Source organism: Protobothrops mucrosquamatus, unplaced genomic scaffold, assembly GCF_001527695.2.
Source record: "Protobothrops mucrosquamatus isolate PMUCROS unplaced genomic scaffold, P.Mucros_1.0 scaffold45, whole genome shotgun sequence".
In the NCBI taxonomy this organism is placed as follows: domain Eukaryota; kingdom Metazoa; phylum Chordata; class Lepidosauria; order Squamata; family Viperidae; genus Protobothrops; species Protobothrops mucrosquamatus.
In genome coordinates, this window is record NW_015386427.1 from 4,032,198 (window position 1) to 4,040,964 (window position 8,767).

At 33.7% G+C, this 8,767-nt stretch overlaps 1 protein-coding gene across 1 annotated transcript in view; it reads right to left on the minus strand.

Annotated features, from left to right (window-relative positions):
* SLC25A13 (solute carrier family 25 member 13) overlaps nt 1–8,767 on the minus strand; it is a 143,188-nt gene that overhangs the window by 34,469 nt on the left and 99,952 nt on the right. The gene's annotated exons all lie outside the window — the stretch shown is intronic.

The window sequence follows — 8,767 nt, forward strand, 5'->3', positions numbered from 1 at the left end:
ATAGGTAACATCTTCAATGAAATGTTCAGAAACCAACCCACAAGCTCGAAGAATGAACCTTCAACCTCATCCTACACGTGAGCTACAGACATTCACTACTACTGCATACTTAGAAATATGAGAAAATGATAAACATAGTTGAAAAAGCTCTTATGTTTTACCTAGTTTTGCTTGGACTCTTATAAATACTGTACTAGTTCTTACCCATATCTCCAAAATCTGGAGAGCACAGTGGACTGATAGACAGAAGAATAATTGCTAAAGATAGTGACTCTTTGCTCCTATAATTAAGAATCTGTATTTTCTGAATTTCTTACTTCAGCTTTCTTCTCTTATACGTACTCTCCTACAGAAAATAGATCTGAGTAACTTGAATTATGGCATTTATTTATTTGAATTATGTTCTGCCTTTTTATTATAATGAATACGCTAGACAGAAATATATACTAAAGTAGTTATTATGATTTGTTTCTATACTAAATAATACAGGTTGTGTAAAAGGAAGCCATACTTCCAAAATCCAACCTCATTTTTGCGATAGCTCCTCCTTTATCAACTTCTAAGATGTAGGCAACCTGATGGTGTCCAGATTTTCACATGGAAATCTAACATGTTACAGTTAGAGCTGATGGAAACTGACAGTCCAAAATACTGGAGGAAGAGGTTAGATTATCTATTTTTGCTGCAGAGTGAAATTACATGCAGATGTGCCACTTGATAGTTATTACTAATATGCATATCTTCTCAAATGTCTCACTAAATTCAGTGGACTTTATTCTCAAAGAAGTGTGCACTGAAATGCTGTGTTGTGTAGAAAAATAAAATGTCACATCTGGCCAGTTTTAAGGGGGTGGATCTAGGTGGTAGCTATGAAACACATAAGACCTTACTCTCAATCTTAGAATCTGGTTTTAAAAGGATCAGTGAAAAAGAATTGTTTCCCCAAACAATTGGAGAACCATTAATAATTCAGAACTACTCAGCTCATGTCTTGTCTTTCTCTTTCGTAAAAAACAATTGTGAAAAACAGGATGAAAACCTTGAACCTAATAGAAAGATGGCCAGGGGTTGCCTATTGTCTTTGAGTTAAAATCTCCTGAGCCAAAAATGCATTATAGGATACTGAATTATCTAGTCAAAATTTAATTTATTACTTTGAAGAAATTCTTGACATATAATAAAGAAGTGAATTACTGAAACAGAGCAAATGATTTAAAAAGGAGGAAAGCAAGAGAAAACAATAACAAATTTTTTTTTGAAAGACTGGAAACTTTATACAGATAGTCCTCGGCTTGCCACCACAATGGAATCCAAAATTTCTTGCTAAGCAAGACAGTTGTTAAGTGAATTCTGCCACATTTTACAACCTTTCTTGCCACAGTTGTTAAGTGAGTCATTGCAGTTGTTAATATCACGGATACTAAGTGAATTTTAGTATCTTCCCCATTGACTTTGCTTGTAAGAAGGTCACATAATGTGATCACCGTCCTAAATATTAACCAGTTGTCAAGCATCTGAATTTTGATCATGTGACCCGAGGGATGCTGCAACAGTCATAAGTATGAAAAATAGTCATAAATCACATTTTTCAGTGATGCAACTACGAACAATCACTAAACAAACAGTTATAAATCAAGGACTACCTACCTAAAGATTTGGTGAAAGAAACAAATGACGTGATTCACGGGTTGGAGGATTAAACAATGTGTGGACAAAGTGACAGGATTTGTGCAAGATTTAAAAGGGAAGGAGGACTATAAGATTATAATTATTTGTTGGAGAGAAGGTTGGGACTTTCTGTTAGGATATTTCATAACTTTCCTTTCTTTCCTTTCTTGCACCTATTTCTTTTTTTTTCACCTTTAGATTTGACTTCTACTGTACATAAAACTCTCAATAAATACAAATAAAAAAGGAAGAAAAGCAGACACTACAATAAATTCTAGAATTAGGATTGGAATAGAGAGAGGTATTGAGATATGGAGTCTGTATTCTTAAAAAACTGCTATTAATGACTTGGAAAAAGAGAAAGTGCTGCAGATGACACAAAATTGGATAGGACACTTAATATTCTGGAAGACATAATAAGAACCAAACCAATCTTGTTAAGGACACAGACTAAAACAAAAGGTTTATAAAGAGAGAAATGGAAAGTTATGCACTTAAAAAATAGAAATGAAATACATAAGTAATACCTGGCTTGGTAGTAGTACTTAAAAATACCTTGTAGTTGATTACTAAATGATTATGAGTTAGGAGTGTGAAGTAGCTAAAAAAAAGTAAACAATTTTAATTGCATCAACAGAAGTATAGTTTCCAAAGCATAGGAATTAATGCTTTATTCCTTTAATCCCCATCTCAAGTATTATATCCAGTTCTGGATATCAAAATTTAAGACCACCTGTATTATATTCAGGAAGAAGAACGGGGATGTTTGAGGACTAGAAATTAAATCCTTCTGAGTTTGACAGGAGCAGGAATATTTTACCTTAGAAGGAAAAGCTGAAAGATAGCACTCCTCAAGAACTTCAAAGGATGTTCATGAAAAAAAGATTAAAATATCTTTATTATCATCCCAAATGTAGAATACAGAACATTGGATTTAAATTACATTTATATAAATTTAATTGAACATTAAAAATCTTCCAAAGAGTAGAAACTTCAATTATTTAAGAATGGAACCAATTATCTAAAAGTTGGTAAGCAATCTATCACTTGATCCAATTGTGAAAAGCAGGATGAAAAGCTTGAACCTAACAGAAATACAGCCAGGGACTGTCTATTGACTTTGAGTTCAATAGACTCAAAGATCAAATCTAATAGTAGTTAGACAACTTCTCCCAGGGATGCCTCTCTATATCTTATTTCTATAATTTGATGGTCAAACTGGTTATTCCAATACTTTCATCAGCCATAAAGAGGCTAAATGGACTGATGGTTTTGCTTAATATAAATCAATTTGGCTATCAAGGCATTGTTTCAGCCAGATATATTTATTTATTTAGAAAGGTCTATATACTACTTTTTAGTTGACTTTCCAGAGTAGTTTTCAAAGCCAGAGTAAAATATACTAAATTTAATTAAACACACACATATATATACCATCACATATAGCATATAAAATAAATGATTAAGTATAAAGTTTTGATGTTTGCTTAGGCTTACATGTCCTAATACTTAATGAGACTTATCTTAAGAAAATGGCCTAGGAATTTATAGCCTAGCATGTTTCAAATCCTTGAGAAAATAAAAATGTTTTTGTAGCTTGCTATTAGAATAACAACACTAGGGAGACAATTTTATCATAGCTGATGTTTCATAATTTCACAGTTTTAAAAAATATATTTTATTAATTTTCTAATTTTACAATCGTAAGTACTTAATAAACAATGTGTTGTCTGGGTCCATTGGTAATTCAGTAGTACATATTAACTTTCTCAGTCTAGTTCCAATACTATATCATCCAGTGCTTCCTTGGTCCTCTCTTCCTCCGGTGGTATGCATTTTTCCACACAGGGCAAATACAATTCTTGTTACTGTTAATACATATACAATTAAATATAGACATCTTCATCAATTTTTATGGTACATAATATTAATAGTATGAGTTTATAATATCTTTTCTAGCCAAAACATATCTCAATTGCATTTGCACTTAAAATCCATTTGTTCAATCAATATCCTGTTTTTCCCGCTTTTTAAAAATTTTAATTTCCCCTCAATGTTCAAAGTATCTCTATCGCTTATAATTTTCTCATAATAAATTATATTTGGGTAACCAAAGGCTTCCCTTATTCAAACCCTTTTAGAATTTTCATATTTCCCATCTCATAACAAAATATAATATTCTAGTTACAAATCCTATCCTTCTAATTATAATAATACTTTTATTTATAACAGTTATCTATTTTTTAAACCATATTCAAACATCTGTTTAATAGTATAATATCCCATTTAATAGGTCAAAACCTCTATTTTCTTCAGTCTTACTCTAGCTTTCTTCCTTTGCCAAATAACTTTCTAAGTCAATACATTTGAATCATCAAGTAATTCTTCTTCTGTTTTTGTATATATTGTTTGGAATGAGAAAGAGAATTTGATTGAAGTATTTTTGGAAGAATGCTCCACCCATTTATATTCATTAAACAGCCTCCATCTTTCTCCTTCAGTTTTTCTTTTCATTTCTTGTTTATCAATATTCAGCTTTTCTCCTAACAGCTTTATCATCCTTTCGATCAGCTCTTCCTTATCCTCAAATATGTTTTGAGATTTTGACAAGTAAGATCTTTTCCATTTCCGGTGTTATCACTGCATCTTCTAATTTTTCATTTGTCTGTGTCTGTCTGTTAATTCCTTCCTAGGTCCACCATCTTTGGATCCGTTTCTTCTAATTTACTTTCTGTTTTCTGGGTTACTAGTTCCTTCTTTGTAGTCACTGTTTGGATTTGCAAGTTTAGATTAGAAAATTGTTCTTTTATCTCATTTGCGTTATTTTTTAGTCTCATCATGAAATAAAACAATTGTCTGTTGAATTGATTTCAATGTAGAAAGAATTTCTTTCTGAGATTCATTAACATTTTCTTGTTAGTATATCAAGCTGGGAGCCTCAAGAGGCAGGTGTTAAAGATGCGAAGCAACCTAGAACTAAGGAGAAACTTCCTGACAGTTAGAACAATTAACCAATGGAACAACCTGCCTCCAGAAGTGGTGAATGCTCCAACACTGGAAGTTTTTAAGAAGAGACTGGACAGCCATTTGTCTGAAATGGTGTAGGGTTCCTGCCTGGGCAGGGGGTTGGACTCGATGACCTCCAAGGTTCCTTCCAACTTTATTACTATTATTATTATTATTATTATTATTATTATTACTACTACTACTACTACTACTACTACTACTACTACTACTACTACTACTATTATTGTTATTATTATCATTTAAGGCTAAGTATGAAACACTCATTTTGTTTTTGTATGTAGTCTTTAATCGTCCAATAGGGTCCCCATCACAGATAAGCAGCCCAAGAGTTTATTTCACTTTTCCCAGCTGCAGTCTACAAAAGTGAAAGTTTCCAGGAACAACAAAGAAGCAGCCCAAGAGGTTTTTTTTTCCTTTTCCCAGCTGCAGTCTTCAAAAGTGAAAGTTTCCAAGGACAACAAAGTCTTATCTGAGTCTGGGGTTCAAGCCAAGTTCCTTAATAATAAATTGTAGTGCCGTAGTTCTCCAGTAGATGTCATTAATGCCATCTTCCAGCTTTTTAAATCCAAACTTATATTACAAACTTTTCAAGTCTCTTTTCTAAAAAAAGTCTCAAAAATACTTTTAATCCCCAAATTTCAAAGCTATATATCTGTATTGGTTCCAAATTAATCTTGTGATTTTCTCTGTTTTCCCCCAAGCAATTAGTTCGCTGCTTTTCTTTTCCTGAGAGAATGGGACGGAAATTCCCCTTCCCTCTCTCATTGGGGAGGATTCTTTGCTTTGGGTGTTTTTTTCCAGGAAAAAGTCTTAAAAATCATAAAAAGAGGATAAAGTCTCACCCAGTTCCACCCATATTGCTCAAAAGTTCCTTGTTAGTGCTTATTTTCTTCGGTTATCAGCAGTTTCTGACTGGCCACAGAAGTGTAGCCAGTCTTTCCCCGCCGATTTGGAGGGTTTCCTCATATCAAACAGAGGGGCGATCGAGGATCCCCTCCTTCTTTGTCATCTCTCCGGGGTGACTTTCAACCCTTTTTACGGTCCCCAGCGGGGTGAAATTGAATGTGAAAATGAAGCCCCATCTTCCTGCGCCCGTCACGCCGTGACGCCTAACCGGAAGTCCCATAATTACACACTTTTATAGCTTATTAAACAGTTGATAAAAAGGAGATTTCTGCATCCAACAGAATCATGCTGAATATGATGCAAACTAAATTACATTCTATAATGAAGAAGAGATGTGGATAGATTATATGGAATGATGTCATTAAATGAAAATCCTTGGCAGCTCCTCTATTAAGGACTAATTCTTAAACAAATGTTGATGATCTAAATATGGATGCCTCTATAGCATTAATAGTGCATGAAATAACTGTTCCTTCTTTCATAGGACTAAGATTTTCCCTATTTTAAATATCCACAAGATGGTATAATTCATGCTCATCAAAGAGAGAGAATTTGAAACGCCAGCACAAATACTGTGCTGGCTTTGAAATTAATCATTTCAAAGACATAGATAGTTAAGTCCAAGCTTTTCTATTGGGGACCATTGCTTGTCCAAATAAATCCTTTTTTAAAATTTATAATTCCTGTTCAACATTTTTACATTTTGCATATAGAATAGTAGGTTGGATAAAATTCAGAACAATTTTCAAAACTTCTCATGCATGGATTAAAAAAAAATTAGCATAAAGTGGCTTGCGTTTAAACAACTTCTTGGGTTAATACAACTCATAAGAATATAAGAGCAGACATTGAAGGGTTTTCCAGTACCCAAGTTTGTTTCATTTATGATCATAATGATCTAAAATTAATTTTTAATTGCAAGTAGATAACAATGCTATAAACCACAGGTTTTAAAATAATAGCCTGAAAAAATTCTAATCTCAATCAAAATGTGAGAATGTCTATGGAGATTTTCAGTCATCCAGGTCATGGTTGTCCCAAAGGTGCTTTTTCAAGAGGCAACTGGTCTTCCTTGGTTTTTCTTTAAAGGTGTTTTACTTCTCATCTAAAAAGCTTCTTCAGCTCTTCTTCAGGATGAGAAGTGAAACGTCTTCAAAGAAAAAAAAGTACAGTTACCTGTTGAAAAAGCACCTTTGGGACAAAATGTGAGAACTTAGTGCATATAGACAGGCAACAGTGTTCACATGAATTTAATACATTCAGGAGATTGTGAATTCTACTTTTTAAAAAATGTGTGTACATGTATTCAGATTCTCGATTAGCACTATAGCAATCAACCAAAATCAGAGGCAGAAGATTTTAAAAAACAACATTATTCTGGCATTCTATATCATGTACTCAGAAAACCATCAAAAAAAGAAGACAAGCAAAATAATTGAGGGGACAGGGGCTGGAAATGAAATATTTGCCAGAAGGAAGCAGCTGTAACTCTACAGTGGAGCTAGTCACTCTACTAATGTTCAATTCTAGGCACATTCAGTGCTTAAAAACAGGTAGAAGGGCTAAAAACAGAGCTGGACACAGTAACAATATAGCATTAATAAATCAGCAAACTGCTTCCAAGTAATATAGATTCACACCCTTTAAATTTTAACAACAGTGAGCTATGTTCAAATAAGAACTTCCCAAAATACCCATGTTGAGACTTATAGGGAAGGCAACATACCTGGTTATTTTAGCAGGCAGGACTGGCCTAGGGGTATTTTAAAGGGGTTTTAAATTAAATTTTTAGTAGGAGCAGCCAAATCTGAATAGTTATTTTTAAATCTTTTTAAATTTTGTATTGTACTGTACTATTGTTTTAAACTGGCTGTAAGCCGCCCTGAGTCCTCCGGGAGAAGGGCGGGGTATAAATTTAATAAAATCAAAATCAAAATCAAATCAAATATATAATCAGCTAGGTTTACTTAAAAAATTATTGCCTTTAAAGCAATGGAAAATAAATCACTTTTATTAAAAAAAACTATTAGCATGTCATCTGCATTAATGATGTTAATGGATGAGTCCAGGGTATCTAAGAAAGCATCTCACCCTAACAGGACTGGTCTATCCACTGGTGCCAAAAGAAAGGACGTGCTGCAGACCCTGTTAGTCAAGGAATTCTGGATGGTTGGGTCCAAGAGAAGGGTCTTTTCTACCATGGCTTCAGCCCTCTGGAACACCATGTTTGTTGAGATAAAATCTGCCTCCACTCTCTTGACCCTTCTATAAGAATCTCAAAACCTGGCTCTACCGATTGGTCATAGTGGAAATAATTAGTGCACTAGGAAAAAAATCCCACCCCCACCATATTCTGTTTTTAAATTTAATCTTTGTTCATTTAATATTTTTTATTTTTTTCATGTTTGATTTGATAATGTTGTAAGGTGTCCAGAGTTGCTTGACAATAAGATGGCTGGCATATAAATTTAATAAATAAATAAAGGTGTACTTATCTTTTATTGGACTGTTTACACATTTACTGGATTATTGTACACTGCATAGAGTACCTTTATATGATATGGGTGCCATACAAATTTGATTATTAAACAATAAAAGCATTTTTTAAAAGTATATATGTTATTTGCTAAACAATACAAGTTACTTCGGGGACAGTGATCTATTTAAACCAATCACTCTGAGAACCTTTTATTAGTAAAATAGAAAGATAAACAAATTCTGAGATTAGATTCTTCCTGTAATTCCTATGAGACAAAATTTAGATATATCTATTATCAGACTCACTTGCATTTTAACATTTCTCTCCTTGCTGCTTATTCTCTTTTTAAACTATAATTCCAATAATACTCATATTTCTGGAATTGAGATAAGATAAATGCTTCCTCTTAGGGATTTATTGAATCTGCTACAGCATAGGTGGCTGTGGCATATCTCCCATGGTTCCCTATGTTCAAGATGCCAAGCGGCCACGGACAAAAAATTATTCAAATTATTTAAGTTGAGAATGTTTTTACAGGGGTGTTTTAATAAATTTTTAGGGGGAACCAGGGTGGATGGGAGGGGGGAGGTTCCCCTTAGGTCAGGACCAGCCATGTCTGGGGGTAGCGATGGAGAAAGGGTGGGGGGAGAGGGTAGGGGGTTGAAGGAGGAGGGAGGAATTAGTACG